A 16681-nucleotide genomic window follows, 5' to 3' on the forward strand; every position below is an offset into this window, starting at 1 on the left:
CCGAGATCCTGGAGGAGGTCGGAAGCTATAGAGGAGGCCCCCCACCCCACCAAAGCACACCTTTTCAATCGACAGAGATCTCTGCATAAGATTCTTGGTGGTGGAAAGGTTGCTGATAGTTTTCTATGGCAAGACAAGTTCATGTCAGCGGGAATACTGATTGTGGCCACAATTGCATACTTCATTCTTGATCATTCAGGCTACACTTTGTTGAAGATCTTTTCAAGTCTGCTCCTTGTCACTTTTGCTATTCTGTTTGTCTGGTCAAACGCTGCAGTATTCTTGAATAGGTCCCCTCCACCTTTACCTAATCTTCACATTTCTGAGGAGGCAGCGAGAAGCCTTGCCTCAGCTTTGCGGGTGGAAATCAATAAAGTTCTGACCATTGTGCATGATTTAGTTCTCGGGAAGGATTTCAAGCTATTTGTGAAGGTCGTGGTAGTATTGTGGGGTTGTCAGTAGGCTGGTTGCACTTTCTAACGTTGGTGTACCTTGTTGTTGTCGTCTCTCACACGATCCCGGTTGTCTATGAGATATACGAAGATCAGATTGAGCTGTATGCAAAACACGACTGGTGGAAGCCACCTTTGGGCTGGTTGGTGCAGTGGGTGGCGCAGTGATGAAGTGCAAGGGTTGACAGCACAAGGAGATGATGGTCGAGCTGCTGCTGGTGTCAAAGGCAACGGGTAGGCCCAAGATGGAAATTGTTACTGCAAGGATCATAGGAACACAGTACCATGTGGAGTTGGGTTTTGGAACCATATGATGGTTGGCCATGAGTCTTGGATGTATATGCCATGAGTTGATTTTCTGGAGTGCAAAAACCTATGAGATGTTTTTTTTTGGGGTTTGATGTTTTGAGTTTTATGACAGGTTATAATGTTATCAACCTTGGATTTTGGTTTGAACCATGATGCTTATGATGGTTTTTGGTACAACTCATATGTCTTGCTGAGATTTGGTATGTAAATATTATGGTTCCAGCTTCTGCTAGTGGTGCCTCTTGAAGAGATATATATTCTGTTTCCTTGGTGGGATTTGAAAACGACTCTCACAGCCAGAAGTCTCGCACTTTCCCAGCAATACCGCCCACGTCACGATAGCTCTGGTGAACCCGACGTGAAACTGCTGAGGTGAGAGTTAGTGGTGAAATACACAGTGCAAGCTATGGCTGAGAATCCTGAGGGACAGGGGGTTCATTTTGACCCCGGGGTTATGCAAATGTTTCAGATGTTTACTATGTATATGTAACAGCAGTAAGCGACTGAGAGGGGGCAAATTTCCACGACTAAAGCACTGAAGTCAATCGTGAAGAAGGTGGATCAATTTGATGGTAAAGACATCACAAAGTACCTGCGCAATTACACAAAGGAAATGGAGCTAAACAGGGTGACTGAGGAGGATATGGTTCGAAGCTTTGAGCTGGTATGTGTTCCTGAAATAAGAGAGCGCATAAGAGGATTACAGGCAGCACATGGTGGCAGAAATTGGGAGGAGTTCAAGCTTGCTTTGAAGGATGATTATTTCATGGAGGATTCCGAGCGGGTGACCAAGCGAACTTTCTTGGAGTGGGTTACAAAACCCAAAATCGGAATTTCTGCCACAGAGTTGCTAAGAGAGTTTAAGAAGCGCTATGCCCAGCTGTCAAGGATAGAGCGCACAACCTTAGACAGGGAAAAAACAGAGCTCTTCTTACAAGCAGCTGGGAAAGATCTCCAAGAAGAACTGGAAATTCTCCTTGAGGATAAGGATACGGAGCAGGGGTTAAAGAATGATTGGAATGATGTCAAGGATGCGCGGTCACCATGCTAGCAAAGCGACAGCGAAGGAGGGATAAAATGGTAATGAGCTTGGCAACTCCTATAACTGTTACCCCTGAGAATCTACCAAAACCTGCTGCTGCAATCCCAAAGGTAGAAGGGCCGATGGATGAGCTTATTAAGGGCATGCGAGACCTAAAACTGAAGATGTCCAAGATTGAGGAAAAAGGGCTACCATTAGGGCAGGCTTCTATGCAAAGGCCTCAAAGCAAAGAAGGGTTTACATTCAGATGTATATGGTGTGATGACCCAGAACATGCAAAAAAATACTGTGCCAGCTATAAGGAAGCCCTCAGAAACCAACTTGTATTTTTCAAAGATGGAAAAATCCACCTTACAGAGACTGGTCTTCCGTTAAGCACAAACTTTGGGAAAGGAGGGATGAAAAAGCTGGTTGAGGATATGGCTGCTAGCCATGCCATCTCTATGGTTGAAGGCAGCAACCTCTAGGTTAAAGGCCAGTCAATCAAAGCAGGAATCTGAGAAGGATGAAGACTATGAGAGTGAAGATTTTTGGCCATCAACAATGGAGCTAATTGCGTCAAAGAAGGTGTCTAAGCAGGCTTTGCATGAGGCAAGAGACTGTATACGTCTTGAGAATGGCTGGGAAGAACTTGTGGATTCTCAATCTGTTCATGCCTACATTGCAAAATGCCAGAATAATGAGGCACAGGTAGAGGAAAAGCGTAAGAGGGAAAATGACGAAGGAGATGCCATGGATGATGGTTATGATGCTTCTATGAATGCTTTGCCATGTTTGTTTGATAGTGTTCAAGGTGTTGATGATATGCATGTTGCTAATGATGTTATGGAGGATAGTGCATATGTGACCGGAAGTCATACAAATGTTGTTTCAGAGGATGTTTGCTTTGCAGATGGTTTGATTGGAGTTTCTCTTTCAAGGCAAGCAGGTTTTGTTAGAGGATTAGTTTAGTGAAGTTAATGTTTATGTGGATGAGTCTATTTCTCAAGACAGTGAGGATCTTGGGATGGCTCAGTTGTTTGATGATGATGAGTTTCTATTTGCAAACATCGGTAACCAACAATCTATGAATGAGGCTTCTTGCACTCTTGATGATGCTAGAGATGTGTTTTGTTTACATGACAAAGATGATGCTTTTGATGTTTATACTATTGATGGACCAAGACATTTTGATGTAGCATCACACCTTGATTTTCTTGCACCAGTTTGCATAGATGCATGTGAAGCATGTAAAGGCTTTGACAGCATATTGGTGGTGAAGATAGATGAGGAGGTAATATGCAAAAGAGCACAATGTGATGAATGGCTTGCTATGATGCCATTATGTGTATTTGAACCAAGGATATGTTATAAGTCAATGGAGCAGGCTCATGTGGAATGCAAATGTGGTATATGGATTGTTGGCAACCATAACAAATGTATTTGGGGATTGAATGTAGAACAATGGTGGATAATCAAGAAGGCTTTGTTTTTTTTACTTGCTTGATATTTATGGATACCAAAGCTTGGTTTGAAACACTTTAAAGTGTTCCAAACATGGGGGTTGGCCAGATGACAGGTTCTTTTTGCTGATTAATGTATGAAGATGACATTCAGATATATGTGGATCTTGATGATGACTTGGCACATACCGGAGGATGTGCAGGTTTAGAGGGGGTGGATGTCGTGCCATGGCATGTCTATGGTGTGAAACCATGCATGTGAGGCCAAATTCAGATGCATGGGATAAAGTGCCATGACTTGAGTCATTATATGATGCCCATGTACATATGTTCATATTGTAAATGAGGTTCAATAAGACGAGCTGAAGCTGAGCCAGGTCTCGAAGCCTCAGTACATGAGTGTGGTGTGAATCGTGGAGTTTTTATGCTTATAGTGAACCTTGGGGGCTAGCAGAAGTCCCTGTGCCTATGTACATAGGTTTGGATTTTGCTTGAGTATTTAACAGCTTTTCTTGGCCCCACGAGATGGTAAAATGCTCAGAAATCATGCTTGAGATGATAGTGGCATTTGATTGAGGTTCAACATGATTGGGAAATGGTCGTGTCTTGGTAATAATGATGCTGATGATTCAAAGCAAATATTGCAGCTCTGGTATTGGAAGGTCGTGGGCACGACGTGATGATCCGAAAGTGAAGGAAGGAGGGGCTCTTTTAGCATTAAGTGTGGCCATCATTTAGGCTTTGAAAGGAAATAAAATAAATAAAAATATACACATGGCCAATAATTTTAATGGCCACGTGGGGGTTTTGGGTAGTTGCCAGCACAGACATCTAGAAGAGGGCGAAGGCGTAGAAGGTGGTAGAAAAAACGAAAAGGAGGGGAGCGAAGTAAAGAGGATGGCGGGAAAAGGGAGCCGGTATCCTGGAGGAGGTCGGAAGCTACAGAGGAGGCCCCCACCCCACCAAAGCACACCTTTTCAATCGACAGAGATCTCTGCATAAGATTCTTGGTGGTGGAAAGGTTGCTGATAGTTTTCTATGGCGAGACAAGTTCATGTCAGCGGGAATACTGATTGTGGCCACAATTGCATACTTCATTCTTGAGCATTCAGGCTACACTCTGTCGAAGATCTTTTCAAGTCTGCTCCTTGTCACTTTTGCTGTTCTGTTTGTCTGGTCAAACGCTGCAGTATTCTTGAATAGGTCCCCTCCACCTTTACCTGATCTTCACATTTCTGAGGAGGCAGCGAGAAGCCTTGCCTCAGCTTTGCGGGTGGAAATCAATAAAGTTCTGACCATTGTGCATGATTTAGTTCTTGGGAAGGATTTCAAGCTATTTCCGAAGGTCGTGGCAGTATTGTGGGGTTGTCAGTAGGCTGGTTGCACTTTCTAACGTTGGTGTACCTTGTTGTTGTCGTCTCTCACACGATCCCGATTGTCTATGAGACATACGAAGATCAGATTGAGCTGTATGCAAAACGCGACTGGTGGAAGCCGCCTTTGGGCTTGTTGGTGCAGTGGGTGGCGCAGTGATGAAGTGCAAGGGTTGACAGCGCAAGGAGATGATGGTTGAGCTGCTACTGGTGTAGGCAACGGGTAGGCCCAAGATGGAAATTGTTACTGCAAGGATCATAGGAACACAGTACCATGTGGAGTTGGGTTTTGGAACCAGATGATGGTTGGCCATGAGTCTTGGATGTATATGCCATGAGTTGATTTTCTGGAGTGCAAAAACCTATGAGATGTTTTTTTTTGGGGTTTGATGTTTTGAGTTTTATGACAAGTTATAATGTTATCAACCTTGGATTTTGGTTTGAACCATGATGCTTATGATGGTTTTTGGTACAACTCATATGTCTTGCTGAGATTTGGTATGTAAATATTATGGTTCCAGCTTCTGCTAGTGGTGCCTCTTGAAGAGATATATATTCTGTTTCCTTGGTGGGATTTGAAAACGACTCTCACAGCCAGAAGTCTCGCACTTTCCCAGCAATACCGCCCACGTCACGACAACGGTGTATGAAAAGAATAGGGTATCTAGAGTCTCCTCATGGCTAGTATGATCACGCCAAGTCCACTCCCCTTGGTCCCATTAGAGGTGTGCGAGTGCCCGGTTCTCCCAAATCCATAACTACTAGAGTCTGTGCCTGCTCAACCTTGGCTACTGGGGGGTCAATATGTCACTCATGTGCCTATAAGCTTATGCATTAAGCTAATGTAAAATCAATTTATAAGAATATGCATTAAGCTTAATGCATTATTGCATAAGCGTTGTAAAATCCATTTATAAGAATATGCATTAAGCTCATGCATTATTGCATAAGCGTTGTGCAATAATGCATTACGCATAATATTAATGCTGCATAATGCATTCATAAGCTTATGCTTAATGTATTATGCATTAAGCTTATGTATAATGCATAATGCATAATGCTTCATACATTATGCATATACTTAATGTGTAATGCCTTAATGCATTAATCATTATTGTATAATGCATAATGCATAACACCTTTATGCATTATGCTTAATGCTTAATGTATTATACATATCCTTAATGCATTAATGCTCAATGCATTATGTGTAATGCACTAAGCATAAACAAAATAATGCTTAATGCATTATTGCATTATGCATAATGCATTAAGTGTAATGTATTAATGCTTAATTCAAAAAGGCATAATGCATTAAGCGTAATGCATTATGCATTGTGTTTATGTGTAGAGCATGCATACATCATACACATGCTCTATGTAAGATATGTATGTTGTATGTGGGCTATGTAATGTTTTTATGCATAAAGATTTTTATGTAATGTATTCTCTATGTAAGCTATGTTTTTATGTAATGTTCATATGCATATAGATATGGCCATCATGGTCATGGACCAAGATCGGATATATGAAGGGGAATCCTTTAGTACCCCTCCCATACCCGTAGTTGACTCAAATTTGCAACATATTTTAAAGGCATAGGCAGCTTGAAACTGGATGAACTTAAGGTACATGGCCAAGCAATTGAGTCTCTAGAGCTTATACCTTGTCTTTTATGTGCCTAACATGTAAGATGTCCCATAGTCATCCATTTACATGTATCCCACCACCTTCCTTACCCCTCTCTCTTCTCCTTTGTCTACCCTTCATAGTTCTACTTTTCCTAGTCCTCACCCTTCAACTCCTTCTATGCTCACTACACTGCTATCCCATCCATGGTGCCATCTCCCTAGCATGCGGCATCCTCATGCAACTTCAGGTGGTGCTAGGGATTATTTCTTGAGTTTTCTCTGCCTCTAGTAATTATGCATGTATTAGCATAAATAATTAATATTTTTGCATTATACATTCATCCATTAAGCTTATGTATTATTGTATTAAATTGCATAATGCATTGAATTGATGTATCAATATTATGCTTGATGCATTATTGCATAAGCTTTATGCAATCATGCATTAAGCTTAATGGGTGGGGATCAAAGAATCAAAAGGTGCATAAAGATGCACTTCTTCTCTGACTGGCTGCTCTATGAGGAGAAGGCTATCTCATATAGGAGGAGGGGTAGGGAATAACCACATAGGTGGTTTTAATACCAAGTGGGACACCACCTCTATCTATAAGAAAAGGTCCATGCCGCTAAAGATGCAAGAAAACTTCCCCTCATTTCTACATGTAGTAAAATCTACCCTGTAGCTTGCCCCACCACAACGCATGGAGAATATGAGTGATGTTGAGCCAAATTATCCTGATGAACTCTACAAGAAGAGTGTGGGTGCCCTCAATCGCTTCACTATAGTGAGATCTACATATGTGCCAGGGTATAATGGTACCATAAATCACCCACCTCTGGCACAAGCCTAGAGTCCAATGATTAGGATGATGGGGCTGTGATTGGTAGTGCTGAAATATGAAGGTAAGAGACCTAAAGGGCTAGCCCCCCACCTTCCTTCTCGTAACCCATGCTACCTTAGTCTCTATGTTGTCCCAAGTGACAGTGCCCCAAGAAATGATATGGAGGATCGAGGTCCTATCCATCATGACAATTCATAGAATCCACCGCCAAACCTGTTGAGCCTTTGGGCAATCCAAAGACAATGTCAATGAGACTCCTAAGGGTGTCCACACCTCAAACAAGCAGCTACTTGATCGCCAAATGGCTAACCACATGCTAACTGCACCAAACATCTATTTTCTAGAACCAAAGAAAGAGGGTGATCTTTTGAGGCCAAAAAATGTCCTAGAGCATCTTTCAAAAATTTGAGAGAAACCACCCTCCGTAATCTGAATCTTGGGGCCTAGCCACACTGTGTATGCAAAGAACGGGGTATCTAGAGTCTTTTTGACTTTCTTGGGATAAATTCTACCACTATGCATAAATATGCACATTATTTGATAAGCACTCAAAAATATTAGAATACATAACAATATAAGCTCCATAATTTATGAACAAATCTATAAACATCCTCGAGTCTATTTCTAGATCCAAATAGTAAAGCCTTTAGTATATACTTAGCTTGACAGTTTGCATGACATAATTATTTGCTCTATTATTTATAAGCAGATAGTGGGCATGATATACAACCAATGCTAAGAGTTTAAAGAGGTCAACTTATAGGTGTGTAAAGGTAGACTTGTATTCATATATATATGTAGAAGATGGTAACTATGGAGGCTCACCTAAGCATGTTAAAAGAGTAGAAAATTAAAATATTTTTTCAGCAGGACAATCTTAGAGGTAGACATCATATATAGCCTATGGGTGTAAATTTTGATCCACATAGGCATGTGTTTTCATGAAGAAATTATTTGTTATGCAATATGGATAAGGGTGGCGGTAAGAAATTGTAGCCTATATCATGTACATATGTGGTGGTGGCAAAAATTCATAGTATGCATATGTGGATGTTTGATCCAGACAGCCATTATCATGAATGTAGGTGATGATATATCTAAGAGAAGTGTAGGAATGAGCTCTAGTTATAATTATTTAGAGTACATGTGAAGGATGTTGAAAGATGGTATGTCTAAGGGTAGTGTAGAATAAACTCTGGTTATAATTATTTGGAGGACATGCAAAGGATGCTGAGAGCTGCAATCTTCGCTCGCGACATTGTCTTTGTGTACAAAGAGAAAAGAGAGGAGCTTAGGGCTTTTGGAATGGTGGTAGAGAAGAGCTTATAGTTTTCATGAGATGACGGTAGATTCAAGGTCCCTTATGCTTGGAGAGCATACTACTACACATAGGCATGGTAGAGTCCAGGCTCACATGCACCCCCGTCCTTGACATAGATGGTCGCACTACATGTATTTACTTATAGTTCTCCAGCTTTAAAATTGAATTGTAGAACACAAATCAGGATTGGCGAATCAATCGACTCGTGGTATTCCAAATCAATGGAGCCTTGCACATTTGGATTAAAACCAATGGAATTATAGGTCATCATGGATTATCTCATCTAGCTCTTCTATTATCATGATTTTTTGGCATCTACTATGTAGCGATATTATTTATGATACAAAGGTTACATGATTACATAGACAAGCATTTTTTTTTTGCAAAAGCAAGGAGGCTTTTCTGTTGAGGGCATCTGCTACCACATTTTCTTTGCCTGGGCCGTACTTGATTTCAAATTCAAATTCCTGTAGGGTTTGCATCCATTGAGATCCTTCTGAGTGAAGATCCACTTTAAGCTCTGATGATCTGTCATCAAAGTGAATCTTTGACCCAGTAGGTAATGTATACACAACTTCAGGGCATAGACTACTGAAAGTAGCTCCAGGTCGTGGTGGTGGGACAGCATAATTTCTCTCATGCGTTCTGAGTTTTCGGGATTCATAGGCCACTGCATGACCTTCCTGCATGAGCGCACCTCTCAGGGCAAAACCACTGGCATCAGATACTACCTCAAAGGGTACAGAGAAATTTGGCAACTTTAGAACGAGACTGGTTACCAAGGCGGTCTTCAGCTTATCAAAAGTGCTTTGACACTTGGCAGACCATTGAAACGGGATATTCTTCTTGAGAAGATTAGTCAGAGGGAAGCTATGAGAGCATACTTAGGTATAAAAATTCTATACCAACCAATTAATCCCAAGAATCCCGTGACTTCTTTCATTGTTTTTGGTTCAGGCCAATTTATGACTGCTTGGACTTTTGCGGAATCTGGAGTTCCGTCTTTGGATACTAGAAAGCCCAAGTATTCAACATGGTCGACAGAGAAAGTGCATTTGCTCTTTTTTGCAAAGAGTTGGTACTTCTTTCTTAGAATCTCAAGAACTTTACGGACGTGAGCTTCATGGTCAGCTGCATTCTTTGAGTAAATCAGAATATCATCAAAGAAAACAAGAACAAAATCATCCAAGTATTCTCTGAGAATGTTCTACATTAGGCGATTGAATGTAGCTAGGGCATTTGTCAATCCAAACAGCACGATAGTAAATTCATAGTGCCCATAGCGAGTATTGATGACTGTCTTTGGGATATCTTGATCATTAATTCTGACATACCAAATGCTCCCTCCAGCATTCTGGCGTAAGATAGTCCTTTAAGAAAATAGGGTTTCTATGCAAGTTTTTAGTTTGATTTTCTTTTGAATATAAGGAGTATTTCTTGAATCAGTATTCCTAGAACTTCTTGATCGGAATTCTAAATTTCATACCAGAATTCCTCAAATTCTATAACCTTGATCCTCTTTTGAATACAAGGAGTATTTCTTGAATCAGTATTCCTAGAACTTCTTGATCGGAATTCTGAATTTCATACCAGAATTCCTCAAATTCTATAACCTTGATCCACAGATCAATTCGAAGGGTCTCAAACTTAGTTTCAGATTTGGCAGGAGTTTTGAGTGTATTTTTCTAAATTGGTCTCACCTTCGTTCCTTGAAACTGACGAAAGAGTTTGGTCTTGGTTATAGTTTTCTTCTTGCCTCAAAACTCACGAAAGAGTTTAGTCTTGGTTATAGTTTGATTTAAGGTTCGAGTCGGATAAGATTTTTCCTGAACTATCTTTCTCGAAAAGGTTTGATAATTTAGTTACTATTTTACTGTATTTCTTTCTTTGAATATTCACTTAACTGATTTCTAAATTAGTTACGAATTCCAATGAGGAATAAATTAATCATTTATCTCATTCTTTCGATCTCGATAGATTTTTTGAATTTTTTTTTTTACAATCCATGTGAATATAAAATGATAGAAATTTCTCTCTTAGAGTATTTAATTATTCATTTATCAAATACTCATAGAATTTAAACATACAATTTAAGAGAGTTTTAATTTTGATATAAAAATTCTTTATGCATAAAAATAAACTTCAATGGGAATAACACTTGAAAAAAAATCCTTTTGTGCATCTATTCATGCATAAAATCAAATGTAATAGAAATAACACTTTTAAAATAAAAATAATTTCTTTATGCATCTATTTATGCATAAAAATTAATTTTTATAAGAATAATACTTTTTTATAATAATAAAAAAATTCATTTATGCATCTTTCTATGCATAGAAATAAATTTTAATAAGATTAACACTTTTGTAATAAAAAAAATCCTTTATGCATCTTTCTATGCATAGAAATCAAATTTAATAAGAATAACACTTTTGTAATTAAAGAAATTCCTTTATGCATCTTTCTATGCATAAAAATCAAATTTAATAAGAATAACACTTTTGTAATAAAGAAATTTTCTTTATACATCTTTCTATGCATAGAAATCAATTTTAATAAGAATAACACTTTTATAATAAAAAAAATCCATTATCCATCTTTCTATACATAGAAATCAATTTTAATAAGAATAACACTTTTATAATAAAAAAATTCTATTATGCATAAAAATTAAATTTAATAAGAATAATTTTTTTATAATAAAAAAATTCTATTATGCACCTTTCTATGCATAGAAATCAATTTTAATAGGAATAACACTTTTATAATAAAAAAAATTTCATTGTGCATCTTTCTATACATAGAAATCAAATTTATTAATTAATATCAGTGATATCCATGCATATTCATAGGTGAATATGTACATGGAGTAATTAGAATATTTCTTTTAGATACAAAAATAGTGGGAACTACTCTTTTGGAATAACATAAAAATAAACTTTCTTTTTCATAAAATTTTAGAAAATTTTACCATAACCTCCTTTGTATGGCTAACCATTTCTCATTTTTATCTATCTTTATTGAGTTTAATTAACCTAATTCAGAATTATAGAACTCTAATGTACACAATTTTATAAATTTAAGAGAGTAAACAATAAGAAGAGTTTAATTAATTCCTCTTTCTAGGATTAAGAAAGACTGAAAGGTAAAGAAGAGAAGGGGTGGCCTTTTTGTCAAAGGCATAGCATTTGAATTTAATTCAATCAATTTCAAAACATAAAAATCAAGAAAACCATAGATTTTTCATAAAAATTCATAAACAAGTAAGAAAATTAGCTTACATGGATCTTGTAAGCTCTCCTTTGGATTGAGGGATTGAGGGTTCTACTCTTGTTTGAAACAAGAGTGGCCACCAATTCACTTTGGAGAGGATTAGGCAAAAAAAATTGAATTATTAAAAAATTCAATGTAGATGGCTCAGGGCGGCACGAGTAGAGTAACAGTGCATAAACACCATTAAGCTTTTACAAAGGGGGAGGCTCCTATTTATAAGAAAAAGTGAGCCTCTAACCAAGCAAAATGATTCTAGAATTTTCCAGATCAGTTTGGTCAATTTTTGACCATTTTTGGGTCAGTTCAGCTTACTTTTTGGATCTAGTTTTGAAACAGGAGAGATGAAAATATCTCATTTTATTGATTAAAATTTGGGGGTAATGATGAGAAAAATGCGCCTACCTCATGAGGGGAGATCCTCACTCTGAGGTGTCAAAATTCAGGTTCTTAATTCTTTTCTTTGGTCCTTAGTCCACTTTTCATCTTATGTGAGCATTTACTCATTTTTTGGGGAGGGGTTTTCTTTTATTCTTCAATTTATCTCCTCCCTACATTTGGATTAATCTTATCGGTTCATAGGAACCTTAATTGGACCATAATCCAAAATTTTCAGAAAATCTTGACCCTTAGGCTAAGCTCTTTTGTACATATTATAATTTATTTCTAATGCACCTTAGGAATTTCTTTTTAAACTTCTGTTTTAGGGGAATTTATTTTAATAAGAAGGGATATTTTTCCATCCAAAGATATCTAAAAATTAAATTGTCTCTCTCTACAATATTTTCTCTCTCTAGTTCAAAACAGGTAGAAACAAGATCTTTTATTATTCTGAAAAGGGGATTAATTACAGGGGAAGAAAGTGGACATCTTGAGAGGTTGGGGAGGAGTCTTACAAAGTTAATGTTTACATCAACTTGATGCAAAATATCAAATTTTCGTAAAAGTTGATGTTTTATATCAAGTTGATGGAAAACATCAACTCTTAGTTGAGAAGTTCTTACTCAGCATTAAGTTGGCTGCAAATGTTGTAGCTAGAACATCCTTACTATGTGTAGTAACCACTAGGATTCGAACCTAAGTCCCTTCCTGATATTTTACAAAAAAGTATTTTGGAAAGTATAAACTTTTGTTTATTAAAGAGAGTTTTTTCATACTTAAATCTAAACTCATTTAATAACTAAAATTACCATTTAACTCTTTTTTGTCATATCAAGGACACATCTTCTTTAGAAATGAGTGTGGAATTATTTTTAAAATTAGACAACTTTTAAATAGCTTATTCATCATATTTTAAAATTCATATGTACGTAACGAACTCTTTTTAAAAAAGTATATATTATCAATTAAGAAAGTGTGGAACTCAAGAGCTTCAAAATGGATTTTAATACTATTCTCAAGAGCCAAAATTGGGTTTTATAATTGAGATACTAATTGTATCAAGATAATGCTTTTGTAATATAATTATACAAATAATTTTTTATAGTTGCACTCTGTAGCATATCCTCAATCATGCTAACATGGCAGATGACCCAAGGAGTCTAAGCTTCAAGTGTACACATAGAAGAAAACAATTGTATTTGTGGATAGTGAAGAAGAGGATGCCTTGTCTACCTTCTCAGGGAAAGGCACATCAACTCTAGTGATGGTGTAGCAATGATTATGAGGAACCATACCTATGCCATAAGCTATATGTTTAGAAAATAGCTTCTTTTTACGATTGTATCATTTTTAATGGATTGAAGATGAAAATAATAAACATTATATCTATTTTGGCATGTTTTTTGAAAACTTATTGTTAGATTTTCAATTATAATCTCAAAAAGTAAGCAAAACGAAGTCTTTTTTTCATGTCAATTTTTGTAAGAAACGTGTAAAGTGCCCAAAATATTATCGTTTTTTGTGGCAGTGTTGTACGCATGCATAGATCACTTTTTAAAAAGAGGTAAAAAACTTAAATTTTTTGATGAAATATTTGAAGATGCCAAATTTTTCTCGTTTTCAAAAATATTACCTATTTTGTCCGCAAAGTGTTACTAGGTTGAGTTTGACTTGCCAGCAATGTCAAATAGAGTCATGTAGTTGAGCCTCGCTGCATTGTGTATGGCCTAGGTCTTCTTTGCGAGGTGGCAACACAGCTTTGACCCCCCCATCCAACCCAGTGGATTGGCATTCTTGGCTTTCGTATGATAGTCTGCTTGCTAGGCCTCATGAAGGAATCCCCCCCCCATTGTCACTTATCCCATATGTGGAGCCATTAGGAGAGAGATGGAATCCCCCCCATTGTCACTTCACGCTGTCAGGCAAAAATCTGAAAGGTGTTTTTGGTCTGTGTACATATGGGATGCGTGGTGTGTGAATAAATTTTGCCCTGAATGCCCTGGCAAATGTACAGGCTGAGTGGTTTTGCAGTGAGCCGGTATATGCGTGTTGTTTTTTTTGGGAGCAAATGCTGGAGATCTGGAAGTTTTATAGCAGTAGTATGGTGTGCGGGTGGTTGCCAAATGCATGGCACCGACTGTGATGGTCATGTTTGGTAAGTTGGTGCTGCTGATAACAAGGCTGTGGGTGCCGCCGAGTAGAAGAGGAGAGACGCTATGTGGAACCGTGGGGCTTCCGGGCGTGTGCAGCTACAAGCAGGAGAGAGCTGCAAGGTTTTGTGTGGCTAAGCGCAGCCGGGAGCGCCTGGTCATTCTCCAGGGAAGAGGGTCGCTTGCAGTTGTTGACGCAAGCAAAGAGGGAGCGGCCTCTGTGAGTGCCTATGGTGGTGGCGCCAACTGCAGTGGGAAGACAGTGAGCTGGCGGAACGTTGGCAGTGAAGTCGTGAGGGACAGCAGGCCGGGAATACAAGGGAAGCGCAGGTGGTGGCGACTGAGTGTGCCGGCTTATAGAAAGGGGAGCCCTCTGAAGTGAGCGCAGCTGACTAGCGCTGGAAGGTGTCAGATACCAGAGTGCAGAGAGCAACTGTGGGCGGCTCTCGAGGAGGTGATGGTTGTCTGCAAGTGTGGAAGCAAGACAAGGGCTAGCGTGGACTAGGTAGAGAGCAGGTGTGAGCTGAAGGAGTGAAGCGTGGGCTGGTGTGGGCCACGTAGGTGAAGTTGGAAGTGGAAGCACAGGTAGATGCTAGAGACAGGGCTGTGGACAAGTGATCGTGCAGAGGCTGGTGGGGCTGATAGCACGTCAAAGACAGAGACAAGGGACAGGTGGTGCTTGGTTTTGTTGCGAGGCTGACAGAGGATCAACACAGAGAGTGAGAGAGAGGTGTTTGGGTAGCTGCTGCTGGGGACACACACAGAAGTGATGGGCTACAGAGAGTTGAGGGTTAGCTGGTGGGGCGCCCTCTGAATAGAGAAGTGGCCGGGTTCTTTCTGGTGTGGTTGGCACACCATGCAGGCGAGAGGTTCGCAGTGATTGGGGATGTGGTGTATCCTCGGTAGTGACAGGCCTGAGTGTTTGTAAGTTGTGTGAGTAAGGCTTCTATGTCGGGAGGCTTGTATGAAGTGTTTTCTGGGAATATATTGCTGGGTGTTTGCTTTGTCTATGGTGCCCCTTTTTTGGGCTGTCTGTCTGGCATGGGTGGGTGGTGAATTGTGGAAAGTGTTCCAGCCGGAGGCTGGTGGTGCCTCCATTGTGTTGTTATTTTCCAAGTTTGGGAGGTGAAGGGCTATAGAGACAGGTTCTTTTTTCTTTTTTTCACCTCACATTCTTCTGGTGCCCCCATTGAGGATAGCTCAGGGATTTCTCTTACGAGGGTGTATGCCCCAGAGTAGGAGATTGAAGGAAGGTGTTTCCAGTGTTTTTCTTGGGATTTGAAGTGAAGCTTGAGGATAAAAATGATGTCGTATCCAGAGTTTTTTGGTGGTCCTAAATGAAGATGTGGCAGATTTTCTGGAAAGGATGGAGGTTGCATGCATAAGCAATCACATAAATGAGCCGGCACAGGTATTGCGACTGCTGAATATATGTTTGAAGGGAGATGCAAGAGCATGGTCGAGAGCTTATGAGGAGTCATTAAAGGATGCTGAGCCACACATTCCAATGACTGAGGATGGATTGAAGTCTGCTCTTTTGAACAGGTTCAAGAAGGTTGAGGATCCAGATAGAGTTTGGCATGAAGTGCAGGGGTTGACGCAGGGCGAATTGGAGCCAATTGATGATTATGTGAAGAAATTCTCTTTGCTGTGGGAGACCTTGTGCAGGGCTTTGGGAGATGATCAGGTACCTCCAAACATGATGAAGAAGGATCGTTTTATTGCAGGATTGAAGGGAGGCATTCGCTGGAAGGTGGAATTGAAGAAGCCCAGGTCTTATCGGAGGATGCGATGGAGATTGCCAAATCAAAGGATTGGAAATTGCAACGGATGACCCAGCTGGGGATGGTTCCAGTGGCAGTAAGGCCTAAAATGAGAAGGGTGGAAGCGGTACTGATGAGAACCGTGCTGGGAAAGAGTGCAATCGACAGAAGCTCAGGTGAATAATGCCATACCACAGGGGACAAAGGTGGTACCTATAGCTGTTACAGCTTCTGATGAAAGGCTTCAACAGGACATGAGGCAAATGGTGGATTGTATGAAGAATCTGAGTTTGAAGATGATGGAAAACACAGGTGGTGGACGTGGCCGAGGTAGAGGATATAAACAGGAAGGAGTTGAAGGTCAGACAGGCTATGGAAGTGGCCGTGGTTTTGGCAGGGGTCGACAGTTTATTCCTACATGTTGGAATTGTGGTGAACTTGGACATCTAAGTACAGACTCTGATAAGCCTCAGCGAATGGGGGGTGATATGTATCCCTTACCCTCTCAGATTCCCAACAGGGGCAAATGATTATGGAATTGAAATTAAAGGTGAAGCAGGGACCAATGGATTGACAAATGAAGAGAAAGGTAAAACTAAGGTGATAGATGTGGTCACCCTTGAGAAGACGAAGGAGACAGAAGCTGATGTAATGCCTCTGGGGAAACAGATGCCACAGGAAAGGGAAAGCAGGGATACTGCAGGG

General features: G+C 39.6%; 1 pseudogene; it reads left to right on the forward strand.

Moving 5' to 3' along the window:
- Positions 1-3860: 3860 nt before the first annotated feature.
- On the forward strand, positions 3861-4778 carry LOC147602875 (reticulon-like protein B12 pseudogene; annotated as a pseudogene).
- The last annotated feature ends 11903 nt before the right edge of the window (positions 4779-16681 follow it).

The sequence above is a fragment of the Cibotium barometz genome, chromosome 65 (genome assembly GCF_041138505.1).
Source record: "Cibotium barometz isolate CiBa-2024 chromosome 65, ASM4113850v1, whole genome shotgun sequence".
Taxonomy (NCBI): Eukaryota; Viridiplantae; Streptophyta; class Polypodiopsida; order Cyatheales; family Cibotiaceae; genus Cibotium; species Cibotium barometz.